Here is a 20,742-nt window from a genome sequence, read left to right on the forward strand (position 1 = left end):
ATCTCTCTCTCTCTCTCTCTTTCTCTCTCTCTTTTTGTATTTGCCTTTTAGGTTTTGGGGTTTTCATGTTTTGCGCCGCCTTCTGTTCTGTATGCAGGGGGTAGTGATGGTTTTTGTGGCCGACTGGAAGAAAGTTTTTGAATTTTTTTACTGAGATGGAGAAAGAAAATATCTATTTTATCTACAATTGTAAATTGGATTTTAATTGAAGTTCTTTCTAATTACGCCTCTTAATCTTTGGCGCTGTGGGGTGAAGCGTATGAGCACTTAGTATCACCTACGGCTATGGTTGGTTATTAGTTACATCAGTTTGGGTCCTCCTAGGTAAAAGTTACTTTTGTTCTAATTTGCTAATGAGAATCTGATGTGAATTCATGAATTGTAAATAGTATTGAAGTGTTTTAGTTTATTTTCTTTAGATGTTTTTTCTTGGAGTTGTGGTCTAACATGCACCCCAGCTGTACCCTCCCATGATGTGTCTGGTGGCTGTGGTTGTGACGGGTTCTGGTAGCCCGCTGCCTGCTGTATATTGGGATACAGCTGCTGGGAACACGGAGAATGTTCAGGGACAATATCATTCCATGTATATCGCGCTGCCTGGCCGGGCGTGATAACACTGATGCTGTTTAGTTAACAGGAGACTGGAAAATGAGACAGCATTAGAGGAGAGGGGAACGAAGCACGGGTGACGGGCTTAGGAGTCGCCACAAAGTAGCAAAATGTAGCAAAACCAATTGGGGTAAAACTAAGATCTGAAATATTGTGAAAACGTTTCCACTCCTCGGCTGATGAAGAGCCGTCATCCCTTCAGGTCCCGATACTATTATTACTACTTTCATCTTGAGATATTGGAGGGCCGCGTTTCAATGTCTTCTGTGATTTCTGTTCATTTTTATTTAAAGTTTTCCAAAAGATATTATTTCTATTTCCTTCTCTTTTTTTATATTATCTGTGAATATTGTAAGAAACGTTATTAACTCAAAAGTCAAAGACATGAAGCCGACGGGTGTTCCCGCATTTGGATTTTCCTTTTACATTGGAATGGCCAGTGAAGCGGACGGTTGGGGCGAGTGCGGCACATGTGACTCTTCTGATGATGTCTGCGTGTTCTCAGGCCGCTGCCACTTCTTGCCGTGTTCTTCGCGGTGTTCTTATTCTGCAGCCTCCGAGGGGTCGGATGTTTCATAGAGTCCATAGTATATATAGGCTGCTCTAAGCCCTGGTTTGGGGGGTTGGAGATATTTGTGGGATCAGCGTCCTTTCTGGCCTTCTTCTGGAAAGCTTCTCTAAATAATGCTCCAAAATACCTGAAAACACATGAAATGCAGGAAGATTTTACCGGCGTCTGAAGCCTAAAGAGGTGTTTCCTCGTGGCCAACAATTCAATACGGGAAATCCGAATACCTGTAAGAGTTCGCCTTGTTGTAAGGCTGCGCTCACGCGGGCGGTTCCTGTTAATGATCCCACTCTTGGCTAAAACAACCTCCACCCAAACCGCGCCGTGTGACTCCGGGCCACGTTTGCCATTTTTCCCTTTTCTTTTGGATTCGGGGCATTTTGTGCTGCCATGGAAGCATTACATGTGACCGGCGTCCGGTACCTCATTGCTCGATGTGCGGCTATTGTGTATGTATTAAAGTGATGGAAGCCCAAGAGGTGCAGAGAGCAGCGGTGCTAACATCCCCTTATTGCTCCTGTGTGTAAGCAGCCGTCCTCGGACTCCTGGACTGCAGCGCAGCTCAGTGTAAATCCACATGTCATACAATCCTGATCGTTGCACAAGTTTGTGGTCACTTCTCTCGGCCTCGGAGCCGTTGGGTTGGATTCCCACCGGCCGTCTGGGATGCAGTTTTTGAAGCCATCCGCAGGACTAGATATAAGTGCGGCGCGCCGTCCCGGCCGTTCTTTTCTACTTGCTGCGCCGCGTACCTTCAGCTTTGTGCGCAGCCGGGGGTTCAGGAAATAGTTTCTCTCTATAATTAAATACGAGTCGAGCCATATGAGAGAATACAACCCAAAAACATCAGCGGGTTCATTCTCATTTATCGTTTTTGCACGTACGAAAAATAAAAGCGCAGCATGCTGTATTTTACTGCACATTTGCACACCAAAGGCCCCACAGAAGTCTATGGAGGCGCAGGAGTGCGCACTCAGTACCTGCACGGTGGTGCAGCATGCTGTGAGATTTCACAGGCAAGAGAGAACACATTGGGAAATAATTAGGCTATATAGCCATTTACCTCGGGGCGCGGCTGTGTCCCCCGCCTAAGGAGAATGGCCGGTCAGTGCAAGAAGTGCAGTAATACGTGCAAAAACAAAAAAGACTCGATCACAGCACAAGTATGTTGCGCTACCGCATGTTTTTGCGCATACGTCTGCGTGAAGCCGCCCTAAAAGATTGCATGAATTATCTCTTGTAACATATTACAACAATAGAGATACTGTAGGAACGCGCCGGTTATATGTCTGTATATCCTTAAAGGGGCGGTGCAGGATTGGATAAACATGGCCGTCGGACACAACCCGCAAATAGGTGTGACGCTGTTTTTGTAAGAAGGCAGCAATGTTTTTTAAGCCTTCACAACCCCTCTAAAATGTCTAAGACTCAGGACGAATAAATGCTGATAACATTCTTTATTCATGTCCGTTCACTCGTGCGAACCGGGAATCTGCGGTCACAATAACACGTAAATATACAGATATAACTGTCACTATGTAGCCACCGTACACAGAGCTACCCTGTACACCGCGCCCCAACGCACGCTCCCTCCAGATGCTTCATCCGGGGTATCATAGAATCATAGACTGGTAGAGTTGTAAGGGACCTCCAAGGTCATTGGGTCCTCCGGGGTCATTGGGTCCTCCAGAGTTATCGGGTCCTCCAGGGTCATCAGGTCCTCCGGGGTCATCAGGTCCACCAGGGTCATCGGGTCCTCCGGGGTCATCGGGTCCTCCAAGGTCATCGGGTCCTCCAAGGTCATCGGGTCCTCCGGGGTCATCGGGTCGGACCCCCTACTCAGGGGTTACTATAGACAATCATGGATCAGTATATATAGAAACATAAGGCCAATCAAAAAGAACAAACTTAGCCAAAAGTAATCAAGCATTACATCCGTAATTCCCCCAAGTTCCTCCGGCCGCATCGTTTCAGGGTCTCATCCGTGTGCCACCAGCAGCGAGACAATGCTTCCTACTCTCAAATCTTGTGACAGTTTCATATTGTTAGTCTCAAGAGGTACATGGCGGAATAAGGGATGAGATGATCGTGGCTCTTAACCCTTTAAATGCTACTGTCTATTCTGCGGGTGTTGTTTAAATGCCCCTTCCGGTATTTGGGGGTCCCTAACAGCCTCCCCATGATGAGATAGTGAGGGGCCACACAAGTGCCCTGGCAGCCTGGGGCCTTCTTGGGTCTGGCTAGACAGAGTGCGGTAGAATGCCTTACCATGGTTTTACATGATCCTCTATGAGCGATCACATGATCCTCTATGAGCGATCACATGATCCTATAGGAGCGATCACATGATCCTATAGGAGCGATCACATGATCCTCTATGAGCGATCACATGATCCTATAGGAGCGATCACATGATCCTCTATGAGCGATCACATGATCCTCTATGAGCGATCACATGATCCTCTATGAGCGATCACATGATCCTCTATGAGCGATCACATGATCCTCTATGAGCGATCACATGATCCTATAGGACCGATCACATGATCCTCTATGAGCGATCACATGATCCTCTATGAGCGATCACATGATCCTCTATGAGCGATCACATGATCCTCTATGAGCGATCACATGATCCTCTATAAAAATAAGGGAAAACGTGTTTTAATTATTAGAAAAAATAAAAGGTAATACAAGTTTTAAAGACCCCTTTCGCCGTGCGCCTAATAAAAAAAATCAAAACAGAAAACCTCAAAGTATATTCGGCATTGCGGCGTCCGTAAAAGTCCGATCTGCAACAGTAACGCATTATTTATGTCACGCGGTGAAGATCGTCAGAACCAAAAGCACAACGCCAGAAATGTCCGTCCGCAAGGAAAAAGTCACATGTCCTGCAGACGGTAGCCGACAGAATCTACAGGACGCCGCGCTAAGACGGCCCCCCACCCCCACCCGGCGGGAACGTAGAAAAGATATTGTGTTGTTCATAAGTACTACAGCCAAAAAGTAACCCTTTAAATCTAGTCCGGTGGTGATCGCCCCGATCCGCAGAATAGTGCTGTCAGGTGACGTTACCGCTCTGTGCGCACCGTAAGAACAGGACCCCAAAGATGGCGCCGTTGTGCTCTCTCCATTTCACGCTGCTTAGAAATCCTAAATAGTTTTTCAGTAGATTATTACATAAACCGCTTAAAAATACAACCCGGAAGACAGCGAGCCGCAGATCGTAGAGCTGGATGGCGGCGGTAAGCTGCACTACTACATTTGGCCCTTTGGGGCCCGGAATGTTGGAGACGTCAGTCTCTCCTGCGCCTAGCTGTCAGCGGTAGCTAACGATACAGCGAGGAAGGTTCCGGATCCTCAGTCGCCTCTTGAATTGTTCTAACTGGTATTTCGCCTCGTCGCTTCTCTGGGGAAATATTGCGCAGTTCAAACTGCCTTGTTTTCTGGCGAGCAGATGGCGCCGGTGTAAAGTGCTGACTCACGTGTCCCCGTGACATGTTGAGGTTTGTGGTCGCTTCATCTGTGTGACGGAGGGCAATTATTGTGAGCGCTGTAACTGCCGCCGGGACCCCCAACCGCAGCCCAATGCAAGAAGGGGCTGCTGGAATGTCCAGAATGCAAGCAATGCGAGCGGTGCCCACCGCTGGGGAAGCACAAGGACTCATGGGGGGGGGGGGGTCCCACCTTTAACCCCTACATGACCGTCTAATGTACATTACACCATGTGGTCATGGAGGATGTCGGGAGCCGAGTCCGCTCCATGCCGGGCAGCTCTCATCTCCTTCTGATAGCTGGCAGCCACAAGAAGCTGCCACTGTCAGAAGCTCTGATCGCAGTAGGTAACCTTTTAGATGCTGCTGTCAAAGCTGATTGTGCATATACAGTTAGCAGAGAAAGGGACCCCTTCCAACACCCCATTAGCCCCTCCACAATGCCATCAGGGGCTGCCGATGGGGTCGCCTACTCAAGACCCCCAGGGCTGCCATACCTAGGTACTTATCATGCGCTTCATAGGCAGCACTAAAGAGGACTATATACTGCAATATGAAGTATTGCAGTATATAGTGCAAGCATTCGAATGATCATAGCTCAGGTCCCTGGTGGGGACTAAATAAGGCTGCATTCAGACGATCGTATATCGGCTCGGTTTTCACGCCCAGCCAATATACAGCGTCTCTCTCTGTAGGGGGGAGGGGGCTGGAAGAGCCAGGAGCAGTGCACTGAGCTCTGCGCCCTCTCTGCCTCCTCTCCACCCCCCCTGCACTATTTTCAATGAGGAGAGGCGGGACGGGGCGGAGCTAATTCCCGGAACTTGGCCCTGCCCCTGTTCCGCCTGCTCTCATTGCAAATAGTGCAGAGGGATGGAGAGCAGGCAGAGAGGGGGCGGGAGCTCAGTGCACTGCTCCTGGCTCTTCCAGCCTCCCCCCCCCCTGCAGAGAGAGACGCCATATATCGGCTGGGTGTGAAAAGCCAGCCGATATACGATCATCTGAATGCACCCTAAGGGCGAGCACCCACTGGCGTTTGCGTTTTCGCCGCGTTTCCCGCGATTTTTCCGCGCGTTTTTCGCGGCGTTTTCGCGGCTTTTCCATTAATTTCCATTGACATTCATGGGTGCATTAGGAGAAAAATAAGGACACATATGCAACTGACAGTTCCTTTGTTAAAAACGCAACGCAAAAAAAACGCCAGTGGACAGGAACACATGTTATCTCTATGCCTGTGCAGGAAAAACGCAAAACGCAGGTAAAAAAACGCCAGTGGACAGGAACACATGTTATCTCTATGCCTGTGCAGGAAAAACGCAAAACGCAGGTAAAAAAACGCCAGTGGGTGCTCGCCCTAAGGGCTCCCACCCACTAGCGTTTTTTTTCACTGCGAAATTCGCACGTTTTTTTTTTTTACAGGGGGTCTATGGGATTTGTAAAGCTAAAATCGCGATCTCGCAAAATCGCAATTTACCGCAAAATCGCGATTTTGCGCAATCGCGATTTTAGCTTTACAACTCCCATAGCCCAAAGACCCCTGCAGAAAAAAACAAAACGCTGCGAATTTCGCAGTAAAAAAACGCTAGTGGGTGGGCACCCTTTAGGCTGTAGAAAAAGAAAGTTTAATAAAGTTTTTAATGGTAAAAAAAATATAGAAATATTGTTTAAGAAAAACCGTTCATTTTTTTCCCTTTTCCCCATAAAAAACTACACAATTAAAAAACTTACACATTTGGTAATCAACTTGTACATAAAATTCCAAATTATTATAATATCACAATACTTATCCCAAATGCCGAAGGCCAAAAAAAGGACAGAATGACACAATTATTTTTTTTTTTTTTGCATCCCAGCTCTCGAAAAATGTGAAAAAAATGATGAAAAAGATGTATGTTTCCCAAAATGGTACTAATAAAAACTACAACTCACCCCACGGTGAGCCCCAAAATAAGCCCTTCTCACACAGTCCAGTCGGCGAAAAAGAAAAAAATATTACGCGTTTTCAGAATACAGCGAGCAAAGTGTAAGAAAAAATGTATTTACTTTTCAAAAACATTAAAAAAATATATAAATTTGGAATCCCCTTAATTGTACTGACTAGAGATGAGCGAGCACGCTCGGATGAAGCAGTTACTCCAGCAAGCATCGCTCTTCTCGAGTAACTGCTTACTGGTCTGAGCGTGCTCGGGGGGACGGCAAGGGGCGGGGGTGAGCGGCAAGTAGCAAGGTGTAGCAGGGGGGAGAGCGAGAAAAAGATCTCCCCCCCCCCCCGCCCCCGCCCCACGCCGCACCCCCCCTGAGCACGCTCGGACCAGTTAGCAGTTACTCATCTATAGTACTGACCCAAAGAACGCCGTTCATATCGTATTTTTACTGCTCTGTGAACGCTGTATAAACTACCCCCTCCTCATCGGCCAAGAAAGAAATGGCGCAATTCCTTTTTTTTTTAATTTCTCCTCCAATTTAAAAAAAAATGTAAAGTTTTTCAGCACATTGTATGAGGCCATTAAAAATACAACTTGTGCTGTGAAAAACAAGCCATATGAGGACGTGGCTGTGCCAGTGGAGAAATGAACAAGTCACGGCTTTTGGAAGGCGCGGCCAAAAAACAAGAATAAAAAAACGAAAAATCTCTAGTCCTGAAGGAGTTAAAGGGGTTTTCTACTCATGAGAACTGCTTTCTGTTAGGAGGATCTTCCATCACACGGGTCCTGCTCATGAAACGTCTTGCAATTAGTGGAACCTTGTAGCAAGCGCTTCATTTCCCTGCAGTGCCTCCAGAGGGGAAATGATGCATTACATGGTGCTCATTGAAATCAAAGGCTGCCTATGTAATGTCTGGTCGTGTCGAGTCCTCCAGAAAGGGAGACGCTCTTTATAGCTGCGCTGGCTAATTGATTGAGGACAGAAACAGGGAAAATGTTTGATTCTAATGGAATTACCTCTAGGTCAACATAGCAGGAGCGCACACCGGAGTACGGGCGGTATCTGACAGCCATATCACCATTACAGTGCCCATATCATGGCTGCAATATCCCAACGCCCTACGCTTCTTCTGACCTGAACCAAACGGTAGCCTCAGAGGTGTAACTTGCAGTTCCTGGGCCCCAATACTAAATGTGTAACAGGGCCCCCTACCAAGTACCATTCATAACACTGGTGTCTTCTCGTGCCGCAGATACCCCGACACTCTTACAACTGCCACCTCCGCACACCATATAGCTGCATCCCTGTATGACCCACTGACACTGATGTACATGAGCCCGTCACCAATACAGTCAGCTGATTCACAACAAGTCACTGATAGGCTTAGAATCCAGATCAAACTTTTTTGAAAGAGGTTCTGAGGAAAGTAACGGCACAAAGAAGAGGATCCCCCCCCCCCCCCCCCCGTGCCTTGTAATAAACTAGATTTAATTTATTAGAATCCATAAACACTGCCCGCCCCTTTAATACCCCCGTCTAGTGGCACTGACTCCATTGGTGTAGATCCCACAAGGTGATGAAATGGTTCTGCAGGAATCTCGGCCCCTGCGGACAGGAAGCTTCTTGTAGTCCCTGCAGATTAGATGGCGGTGCTGACATGTTCTGACCGGCTGACAGGAAGGGGTCAGCGATTCATGCTGCTTGCGCCAAATTCTGACCTCCCATCAGCACATAAATCTGGCTCCATCTGACCAGGAGATGTTTGTCCGCTGCTCAGTGATACAAGTTTTGCGCTCTTTTGCCCGCTGGAGTCTTTCTGTTTCTCTTAGACACAATGGCGCTGGAACTGGTCGCTTGCTGTTATACCATCCGTGCGGAGGAACGGCGAGTTGTGCGTTCGGACCGTTAGTTGGAGCTCCAGCGTTGCATTCAGCTGACTGTGCAGCCTGTTGGTCAGAACGATTCCTGACATCCTCCTCCGACCCCTTTCAGTGATGAGTTGTTTCCGTCCGCAGGATCCCCTTTCCCTGGATGTTTTCCTTGATCGCGCCATTCTCGGTATACTCTCCACACTGTTATATGAGAAACCCCCCGTGGTTGGCAGTGAGCCCCCGGCTAGTCCAGCCCCGATGACCGACCTCGTTGGAAGTCGCTTCGATCGCTGGATTCACATGGAAACTGATCCACGGAAAACTTGTCCCGTGATTTTATGCTCCGGGGTCACGGGGAGAATTACCATACAGGAAGCGCCAATCATGAGAGGGCGGGGGTCTGATAAAAGCATGGGGAGCGCTAGTTAAGGGGCCATTCCATGTAAAGCAGAATGACCTCCAGCTTTTGGTTTCGCCATAAATGTAACAAATCTACTATAAATATTCACCTAATTTGGTTCAGCAATAAACAGCAGAAGACAAAATGTCCGAATCGTTTGGAGGGTTCTGCGCTCCAATCTCTTGTTGTCAGATCACAAGCCGGTCCTTGGAATATTTGGGGAGTGTTCTGTCCCTCTGCAGCGCCTCCACAGGAAAAATGAAGAATTGCACAGAATTCAATGGAATGAATGGAGAAGTTGGTCTCCTAGTATTTGGATGCGCTCTCCTCCCTGGCAGATAGGAGGGAGGGCGCCCCTCCGATAACCCAGACTATGCCAGTCGGCTCTGGTAACGGGGGCACTTTGTTGCTGTGCAGCAGCTTTTCCAGCCCGATCAGCAAAGTGCAATGATAAAAGGTCTGCAGACAGATACTTCCTCCGTCAGCTTCCCATGCAGATAACGAGCCGGATCGGGGAGGACTAATACAGGAAACGTATCCAGCTTCCTGCCTCCTAGAATGTGTGACGGACCGCCAGCCCCACAGAGCGCCCGCGATCACCTCCATTGGTAATATATAATCTGCAGTGATTGCACCAACATGGCTGCCAGTTGTGCTCTCACCCAGCTTTCCCAGCACCCTGAGCTGCAGACCCGCACGGTGAGGCACTGTTAGACCGTCTTCACACGCAATACGCAGAGAATAGAATCCACTGATTTCACCGAGGCCGTTCATATTTCTGACGTGAGCAGAAAAATACGACCTGCTCTCTTTTTACAAGAGTCCCCACAGACGTCTGCGGCGGCGCGAAAAGTACAGTAAAATACGCTGATACGCAGAAATGCCTCCAACAGCGCAAATACGGTGTGCTGAGGCCTGCGCAGAGGCTTTCACGTCGACCTCCGTGTTATTGCTGCGCGGACAGCTGATCAGTCGGGCTCCCGAGCAGCGGGCCCCAGCTGATCTACTATACACGACCCATCCTGATGGTAGGTGAGCGAGAGTATTTCCATGGAAAACCCCTTTAACTACCAATTATAGGCAAACAGTGTAACTATAGCAGACTATCAGCTATACGGCTCATCAGTCACAGTGCAGGACAGGAAAGTAAGTGAACCCTGAGTTAATGGCTTCTCTGACAGCTAATTGGCAGGAAGTGTTCAGTGAAGGAGATAAGATTGACAGTGCGGGTGTCACAGACGCTGTGCCCATTAAAGATGCATAAAGCCTGGTTTCTGACACATCTGTTGAGCTAAAATAAAGACAGGTTAGTGTGAGCCTCGAGGTGAGCAACTTTAAGGACCTGGCTGTCCATCAATCTGTGGTTAGACAAATCTGCAAATAAGGGAGATGGAACAATCCCTCCGCACAGATCCATGCCTGACCCTTTAGACAGGTCTTTACAGCAATGATTGGGAATTGAAAACCAACCAGAATCCACACACAGACAGCTGTTTCGGGGTGTTTGCCCTTCATCAGTCTGTAGTAGGTTTCTGGCTTGGCTAGTGAGAGGCCTGTGATGTGGGTCGGGAGGTATCATCACTCCTTGAGAAGAACAGCTAGGAGGTGAGTGAGGAGACTGATAAGGCCATGCATTCTCCTCTGGGAAATATATGCAAATAAGGGAGATGGAACAATCCCTCTGCAGCGCCACCTACTGGAGGGCAGCATTCCTTCCCACATAAAGATGAGCGAATATTTCCTCCTCTGATGTTTCTACAATTCTGGGCGTCCGCAGTAAAGTAATGCAGGTGAATGGCTCTTCCCATCTGAGACTGCCATTGCACTTCCAGGGGATATCCGATGAAAGTCTGGTAGATGCGAGTCCCGCCTCCAGGACCCCCGCCTATCTCTAGGCTGGCTGGATGCAGTGGCCAGTGGTGCGTGGGGCTGGGTGCTATGTGCACCTATCTGACTGTTTCTTTGGGGGTCGTTGCTACTTTGTAGCTGTTTCTGACATTGTTATACAACTGGGAAATAACCTTGATGAAACTTGGAAATTAGCAGCTGAAGTCGTCTTTTCTTGTGCCACAGCTAACAATGAAGCCGCGAGCCCAGCCGATGATTTATAGTGAAGTGGGAAAGCCTTGTTGAGTTGACTAAAACATGATAAGTGTTTTTGGAAAGTTCTCAACCATCTGGCAGAATGAGATAAAGCAGTCTGCGCACCCAGCTCACCGCTGGGCCACGGGGTCATGTGCTCCATCCGAGGGCCACATGAGTCATACAACTGGACAGAAGAGCTCTGGAAAGGAGAGGGTTAATAGGAACATTCATTTTTTAAATGGATTTTTTGAAAACAGCCTCTTTAGCGCCACCTGTGGGCACCTATCAGTCGCTGTCCAGACCGCTGGCTTGCAGATTTGTTTGCTCGCCCAGCAGTCATTGACCCACATTTATGTGCGTCTGTTTTACCCCCAAATACCCCAATGTATCAATGTTCAGCCTCGTTGGCTTCTGTATCTAATATGTTACACTTGTTACCTTTTGAAGTGGAGAAGGTTTTGTGATTTTTGTTTAACGCCTTCATGACCAGAGATTTTAGATTTTTTGGTTTTCGTTTTGTGTCCTCGCCTCATAACTCGTATTGATGTAACGGTATGACGGTTTGTTCTTCGCGGGACGAGTTGCATTTTTTATATACCATATAATGTGCAGAAATCTGAAAAAATGTTAAGTGGGGAGAAATTTTATTAAATGCAATTGCCCCATTTTTGGTGGGTTTAGTCTTTACAGCGTTCACAGTGCAGTACAAATCACAAATGGACTCCGTTCTATTGGTTTGTGCGATTATATAAGGTGACCAAATTTTCCCAGGGTAAAAGCGGAACAAAGAGGTGTGTCTAGGGGGCGGGGCTTTTCACAACATATGTTTTTACCTCCATCATTAAAAAAAGAACAGGGCCATTTCAAAAATTGGACCCAGTAGTAATAGTGACTCCCACAGTGGCCTCAGGAGTAAAAGTGTCCCCACAGTGGCCTCAGTAGTAATAGTGACTCCCACAGTGGTCCCAGTAGTAATATTGACCCCCCCCCCACAGTGGCCTCAGTAGTAATAGCATCCCCTATATTGAACACAGTAGTAATAGTGACCCCCACAGTAGCCTCAGTAGTAATAGTGACTCCCACAGTAGCCTCAGTAGTAATAGTGACTCCCACAGTGGCCTCCCTAGTAATAGTGACTCCCACAGTGGCCTCAGGAGTAAAAGTGTCCCCACAGTGGCCTCAGTAGTAATAGGGTCCCCTATATTGAACACAGTAGTAATAGTGACCCCCACAGTAGCCTCAGTAGTAATAGTGACTCCCACAGTGGCCTCAGTAATAATAGTGACTCCACAGTGGCCTCAGTAGTAATAGTGACTCCCACAGTGGCCTCAGTAGTAATAATGACCCCTACAGTGGCCTTAGTTGTAACAGTGACTCCCACAGTGGCCTTAGGAGTAATAGTGTCCCCACAGTGGTCTCAGTAGTAATAGTGACCCCCACAGGCACCCTCAGTACATATAGTGACCCCCACAATGGCCTCCCTAGTAATAGTGACTCCCACAGTGGCCCCAGTAGTAACAGTCACCCCCGCAGTGATCCTAGTAATAATAGTGACCCACACAGTAGCCTCAGTAGTAATAGTGTCCTCTGTATTGGCCTCAGTAGTAATAGTGACCCCCACAGTGGCCTCCCTAGTAATAGTGACTCCCACAGTGCCTCCCCCAGTAGTAATAGTAACCCCTACAGTATCTTCAATAGTAATAATGTTCCCTGTATTGGCCCCAGTAGTAATAGTGACCCCCACAGTGATCCCAGTAATAATAATGACGCCCACAGTAGCCTCAGTAGTAATAGTGACCCCCACAGGCACCCTCAGTACATATAGTGACCCCCACAATGGCCTCCCTAGTAATAGTGACTCCCACAGTGACCCCAGTAGTAACAGTCACCCCCACAGTGATCCTAGTAATAATAGTGACCCACACAGTAGCCTCAGTAGTAATAGTGTCCCCTGTATTGGCCTCAGTAGTAATAGTGTCTCCTGTATTGGCCTCAGTAGTAATAGTGACCCCCACAGTGGCCTCCCTAGTAATAGTGACTCCCACAGTACCCCCCCAGTAGTAATAGTAACCCCTACAGTATCCTCAATAGTAATAGTGTCCCCTGTATTGGCCCCAGTAGTAATAGTGACCCCCACAGTGATCCCAGTAATAATAGTGACGCCCACAGTAGCCTCAGTAGTAATAGTGACCCTCACAGTGACTCTCAGTCGTAATAGTGACCCCCACAGTGACCCTCAGTAGTAATAGTGTCACCACAGTGATCCCAGTAATAATAGTGACCCCCACAGTAGCCTCAGTAGTAATAGTGACCCTCACAGTGACTCTTAGTCGTAATAGTGACCCCCACAGTGACCCTCAGTAGTAATAGTGTCACCACAGTGATCCCAGTAATAATAGTGACCCGCACAGTGGCCTCAGTAGTAATAGTGCCCCCTGTATTTGCCCCAGTAGTAATAGTGTCCCCCTACAGTATCCTTAATAGAAATAGTGTCCCCTGTATTGGCCCCAGTAGTAATAGTGACCACTACAGTGGCCTTCATAGTAATAGTGACCCCTACAATAGCTTCAGTAGTAATAGTGTCCCCTGTATTGCCCTCAGTAGTAATAGTGTCCCCACAGTGGCCTCCATAGTAATAGTGACCCCTACAGTAGCCTCAGTAGTAATAGTGTCCCCTGTATTGGCCCCCGTAGTAATACTGACCCCACAGTGGCATCCATAGTAAAAGTAACCCCTGCAGTAGCCTCAGTAGTAATAGTGTCCCTTATATTGTCCGCAGTAGTAATAGTGAACCCTACATTGACCTTAGTAGTGAAAACGTCTCCCTTATATCAGCTCCAGTATTAACAGCGCCCTCTGAGACCGATATATTTACCTCCTCCTTGTCTTCAGAGTGTCGCTGCTCCTCTGCTCGACGCTGTTGCGGGCGGAAGCGCATGCACCCAGACGCCTTCTCCCCTCTCCTCTCCTTCTGCAGAACCAAGGAGAGGTCAGGGGAGGAGGAACCCAGGTGCACACACTACTGTCATGTGTTCATCCCGCAGCAGCGCCAATGATTCATTAGTAGCCAGGAAGCCGCGGCACCCCAGCTGGTAATTACTTTCATGGTGACTGGGACAAAAGCGGGACACACGTTCTGAAAGCAGGACAAAAGACTGTCCCGCTTAGGGACCCTGGGAATAGCGGAACACAAGGTGCCAAAGCGGGACTGTCCTGTCTAAATCAGGACGTCTGGTCACCCTTTGATTATATAAAATTGATATAGGTTTTTTAATTGCTCTGTGCCGCCGCATCCTGAGACGCACGACTTTTTCTTCTTGACGTTGATTGTGTGGTGTCAGGGCTCGTTTTTTGCGGCATGAGCTGTGGCCTTCGTTAGTGCCAACTCGAGAAATGAGCGGCGCGTGTTGTGTAAACGCAATCTAACTGCTGCCGTCCATCACTTTTGGGTGACATTTTACAAACATCTTGTTGTCTTCTTAATTCTGGAGGTGGTCAGTAAACAGAGGCACCCGAGGGGTCAGCACTGCAGCGCAGAGAATCACTCACAAGCTTGATTTCCTATGCTCTATGCGGCCGGAGCACCGAGTGTTGGGATTACCTGCTGTCATCAGACCTGTCCCACATGCAGCGGCGCAGTCCTCCCGTGTGCGCTGCAGTTATCATCCTGCATCAGAATCCTAGTGCTTCCTGCATTGTTACCAGAATTGATGGGCCTTATAGTCCTTTTCCTGCTCGTGTGTCCATTACTCTTCATCTCCTTCCTGGATTGTGCCTGAATCAGACTACCCAACATATGATGACTGACAAACACTGGGTATACAAGGCAGAAGCTCTCTGTGCCGTAGGGGACCGCTGGTAGAGGACAGCAGTGCTGCCAAGAACTGTCACTATCCCGTGATAGAAATGACATCCTAATCATTACTGAACGAGCCTAGTGATTGTACATGGGGAGCAGTATTATAGTAGTTATATTCTTGTACATAGGGGGCAGTATTATAGTAGTTATATTCTTGTACATAGGAGGCAGTATTATAGTAGTTATATTCTTGTACATGGGGGGCAGTATTATAGTAGTTATATTCTTGTACATAGGGGGCAGTATTATAGCAGTTATATTCTTGTACATAGGGAGCAGTATTATAGTAGTTATATTCTTGTACATAGGGAGCAGTATTATAGTAGTTATATTCTTGTACATAGGGGGCAGTATTATAGTAGTTATATTCTTGTACATAGGTGGCAGTATTATAGTAGTTATATTCTTGTACATAGGGGCAGTATTATAATAGTTATATTCTTGTACATAGGGGGCAGTATTATAGTATTTATATTCTTGTACATAGGGGGCAGTATTATAGTAGTTATCTTCTTGTACATAGGGGGCAGTATTATAGTATTTATATTCTTGTACATAGGGGGCAGTATTATAGTAGTTATCTTCTTGTACATAGGGGGCAGTATTATAGTAGTTATATTCTTGTACATAGGGGGCAGTATTATAGTAGTTATATTCTTGTCCATAGGGGGCAGTATTATAGTAGTTATATTCTTGTACATAGGGGGCAGTATTATAGTAGTTATATTCTTGTACATGGGGGGCAGTATTATAGTAGTTATATTCTTGCACATAGGGAGCAGTATTATAGTGGTTATATTCTTGTACATAGGGGGCAGTATTATAGTAGTTATATTCTTCTACATAGAGCAGTATTTTAGTAGTTATATTCTTGTACATAGGGAGCAGTATTATAGTAGTTATATTCCTGTACATAGCAGGCAGTATTATAGTAGTTACATTCTTGTACATAGGGGGCAGTATTATAGTAGGTACATTCTTGTACATAGGTGGCAGTATTATAGTGGTTATATTCTTGTATATAGGAGGCAGTATTAGAGTAGTTATATTCTTGTACATAGGAGCAGTATTATAGTAGTTATATTCTTGTACATAGGGGGCAGTATTATAGTAGTTATATTCTTGTACATAGGGGGCAGTATTATAGTAGTTATATTCTTGTACATAGGGGGCAGTATTATAGTAGTTATAGTCTTGTACATAGAGGGCAGTATTATAGTAGTTATATTCTTGTACATAGGGGGCAGTATTATAGTAGATATATTCTTGTACATAGGGGGCAGTATTATAGTAGTTATATTCTTGTACATAGGGGGCAGTATTATAGTAGTTATAGTCTTGTACATAGAGGGCAGTATTATAGTAGTTATATTCTTGTACATAGGGGGCAGTATTATAGTAAATATATTCTTGTACATAGGGGGCAGTATTATAGTAGATATATTCTTGTACATAGGGGGCAGTATTATAGTAGTTATAGTCTTGTACATAGAGGGCAGTATTATAGTAGTTATATTCTTGTACATAGGAGGCAGTATTATAGTAGTTATAGTCTTGTACATAGAGGGCAGTATTATAGTAGTTATATTCTTGTACATAGGGAGCAGTATTATAGTAGTTATATTCTTGTACATAGGGAGCAGTATTATAGTAGTTACATTCTTGTACATAGGGGGCTGTATTATAGTAATTATATTCTTGTACATAGGAGGCAGTATTACAGTAGTTATATTTTTGTACATAGGAAGCAGTATTATAGTAGTTACATTCTTCTACATAGAGCAGTATTTTAGTAGTTATATACTTGTACATAGGGGGCAGTATTATAGTGGTTATATTCTTGTACATAGGTGGCAGTATTATAGTACTTATATTCTTGTACATAGGGGGCAGTATTATAGTAGTTACATTCTTGTTCATAGGGGGCAGTATTATAGTGGTTATATTCTTGTACATAGGAGGCAGTATTATAGTAGTTATATTCTTGTATATAGGGGGCAGTATTATAGTAGTTATATTCTTGAACATAGGAGTAGTATTATAGTAGTTATATTCTTGTACATAGGGGCAGTATTATAGTAGTTGTATTCTTGTACATAGGGGCAGTATAATAGTAGTTATATTCTTGTACATGGTAGGCAGTATTATAGTAGTTATATTCTTGTACATAGGTGGCTGTATTATAGTAATTATATTCTTGTACATAGGAGGCAGTATTATAGTAGTTACATTCTTGTACATAGGGGGCAGTATAATAGTGGTTATATTCTTGTACATAGGTGGCAGTACTATAGTAGTTATATTCTTGTACATAGGGGGCAGTATTATAGTAGTTATATTCTTGTACATTGGAGGCACTATTATAGTAGTATTATTCTTGTACATAGGGGCAGTATTATAGTAGTTGTATTCTTGTATATAGGGGCAGAATTATAGTAGTTATATTCTTGTACATGGTAGGCAGTATTATAGAAGTTATATTCTTATACATAGGGGCTGTATTATAGTATATATATTCTTGTACATAGGAGGCAGTATTATAGTAGTTATATTCTTGTACGTAGGGGACAGTATTATAGTAGTTATATTCTTGTACATAGGGGGCTGTATTATAGTAGTTATATTCTTGTACATAGGGGGCAGTACTATAGTACTTATATTCTTGTACATAGGGGCTGTATTATAGTAGTTATATTCTTGTACCTAGGGGGCAGTATTATAGTAGTTATATTCTTCTACATAGGGAGCAGTATTATAGTAGTTATATTCTTATACACAGGGAGCAGTATTATAGTAGTTATATTCTTGTACATAGAGGGCAGTATTATAGTAGTTATATTCCTGTACATAGCAGGCAGTATTATAGTAGTTATATTCTTGTACATAGGAGGCAGTATTATAGTAGTTATATTCTTGTACATAAGGGCAGTATTATAGTAGTTATATTCTTGTACATAGGGGGCTGTATTATAGTAGTTATATTCTTGTACATATGTGGCAGTATTATAGTAGTTATATTCTTATACATAGGGGGCTGTATTATAGTAGTTATATTCTTGTACATAGGGGGCAGGACTTTAGTAGTTATATACTTGTACATAGGGGCTGTATTATAGTAGTTATATTCTTGTACATAGGGGGCAGTATTATAGTAGTTATATTCTTCTACATAGAGCAGTATTTTAGTAGTTATATTCTTGTACAGAGGGGGCAGTATTATAGTAGTTATGTTCTTGTACATAGGGGGCATTATTATAGTAGTTATATTCTTGTACAGAGGGGGCAGTATTATAGTAGTTATGTTCTTGTACATAGGGGGCATTATTATAGTAGTTATATTCTTGTACATAGGGAGCAGTATTATAGTAGTTATATTCTTGTGCATGGGGGCAGTATTATAGTAGGTACTGTATATTCTTGTACATAGGGGGCAGTATTGTAGTAATTATATTCTTCTACATAGGAGGCAGTATTATAGTAGTTATATTCTTCTACATGGAGCAGTATTTCAGTAGTTATATTCTTGTACATAGGGGGCAGTATTATAGTAGTTATATTCTTGTACATAGGGGGCAGTATTATAGTAGTTATATTCTTGTACATAGGAGGCAGTATTATAGTAGTTATATTTTTGTACATAGGAAGCAGTATTATAGTAGTTACATTCTTCTACGTAGAGCAGTATTTTAGTAGTTATATACTTGTACATAGGGGGCAGTATTATAGTAGTTACATTCTTGTACATAGGGGGCAGTATTATAGTGGTTATATTCTTGTACAGAGGTGGCAGTATTATAGTAGTTATATTCTTGTACTTAGGGGGCAGTATTATAGTAGTTACATTCTTGTACACAGGGGCAGTATTATAGTGGTTATATTCTTGTACATAGGTGGCAGTATTATAGTAGTTATATTCTTGTACATAGGGGGCAGTATTATAGTAGATATATTCTTGTACATAGGGGTAGTATTATAGTAGTTATATTCTTGTACATAGGAGTAGTATTATAGTAGTTATATTCTTGTACATAGGGGCAGTATTATAGTAGTTGTATTCTTGTACATAGGGGCAGTATAATAGTAGTTATATTCTTGTACATGGTAGGCAGTATTATAGTAGTTATATTCTTGTACATAGGAACAGTATTATAGTAGTTATATTCTTGTACATAGGTGGCTGTATTATAGTAATTATATTCTTGTACATATGAGGCAGTATTATAGTAGTTATATTCTTGTATATAGGGGGCAGTATTATAGTAGTTATATTCTTGTACATAGGGAGCAGTATAAAAGTAGTTATATTCTTGTACATAGGGGGCAGTATTATAGTAGTTATATTCTTGTACTTGGGAGGCAGTATTATAGTAGTTAAATTCTTGTACATAGGGGGCAGTATTATAGTAGTTATATTCTTGTACTTGGGAGGCAGTATTGAAGTAGTTATATTCTTGTACATATGGGGAAGTATTTTAGTAGTTATATTTTTGTACATAGGGGGCAGTATTATAGTAGTTATATTCTTGTACATAGGGGGCAGTATTATAGTAGTTATAGTCTTGTACATAGAGGGCAGTATTATAGTAGTTATATTTTTGTACATAGGGGGCAGTATTATAGTAGTTATATTCTTGTACATAGGGGGCAGTATTATAGTAGTTATAGTCTTGTACATAGAGGGCAGTATTATAGTAGTTATATTCTTGTACATAGAGGGCAGTATTATAGTAGTTAAATTCTTGTACATAGGAACAGTATTATAGTAGTTATATTCTTGTACTTGGGAGGCACTATTGAAGTAGTTATTTTCTTGTACATATGGGGAAGTATTTTAGTAGTTATATTTTTGTACATAGGAGGCTGTATTATAGTAGCTATATGCTTGTACATAGGAGCAGTATTATAGTAGTCATATTCTTGTACATAGAGGGCAGTATTAGAGTAGTTATATTATTGTACATATGGGGCAGTTTTATAGTTGTTATATTCTTATACATTCTTGTACATAGGAGTAGTATTATAGTAGTTATATTCTTGTACATAGGGGCAGTATTATAGTAGTTGTATTCTTGTACATAGGGGCAGTATAATAGTAGTTATATTCTTGTACATGGTAGGCAGTATTATAGTAGTTATATTCTTGTACATAGGAACAGTATTATAGTAGTTATATTCTTGTACATAGGTGGCTGTATTATAGTAATTATATTCTTGTACATATGAGGCAGTATTATAGTAGTTATATTCTTGTATATAGGGGGCAGTATTATAGTAGTTATATTCTTGTACATAGGGAGCAGTATAAAAGTAGTTATATTCTTGTACATAGGGGGCAGTATTATAGTAGTTATATTCTTGTACTTGGGAGGCAGTATTATAGTAGTTAAATTCTTGTACATAGGGGGCAGTATTATAGTAGTTATATTCTTGTACTTGGGAGGCAGTATTGAAGTAGTTATATTCTTGTACATATGGGGAAGTATTTTAGTAGTTATATTTTTGTACATAGGGGGCAGTATTATAGTAGTTATATTCTTGTACATAGGGGGCAGTATTATAGTAGTTATAGTCTTGTACATAGAGGGCAGTATTATAGTAGTTATATTTTTGTACATAGGGGGCAGTATTATAGTAGTTATATTCTTGTACATAGGGGGCAGTATTATAGTAGTTATAGTCTTGTACATAGAGGGCAGTATTATAGTAGTTATATTCTTGTACATAGAGGGCAGTATTATAGTAGTTAAATTCTTGTACATAGGAACAGTATTATAGTAGTTATATTCTTGTACTTGGGAGGCACTATTGAAGTAGTTATTTTCTTGTACATATGGGGAAGTATTTTAGTAGTTATATTTTTGTACATAGGAGGCTGTATTATAGTAGCTATATGCTTGTACATAGGAGCAGTATTATAGTAGTCATATTCTTGT

General features: G+C 43.6%; 1 protein-coding gene and 1 long non-coding RNA gene across 3 annotated transcripts in view; one reads left to right on the plus strand and one right to left on the minus strand.

Moving 5' to 3' along the window:
* Positions 1-20,742, plus strand: part of ERG (ETS transcription factor ERG) — a 271,155-nt gene that overhangs the window by 151,868 nt on the left and 98,545 nt on the right. The gene's annotated exons all lie outside the window — the stretch shown is intronic.
* LOC136624555 (uncharacterized) lies at positions 2,620-4,804 on the minus strand. The gene is made up of 2 exons (XR_010792347.1): positions 4,663-4,804; positions 2,620-3,026 (listed from the first exon to the last, which is right to left on the minus strand). It is a non-coding gene; the product is annotated as an uncharacterized lncRNA (long non-coding RNA).

The sequence above is a fragment of the Eleutherodactylus coqui genome, chromosome 4 (assembly GCF_035609145.1).
Source record: "Eleutherodactylus coqui strain aEleCoq1 chromosome 4, aEleCoq1.hap1, whole genome shotgun sequence".
Taxonomy (NCBI): Eukaryota; Metazoa; Chordata; class Amphibia; order Anura; family Eleutherodactylidae; genus Eleutherodactylus; species Eleutherodactylus coqui.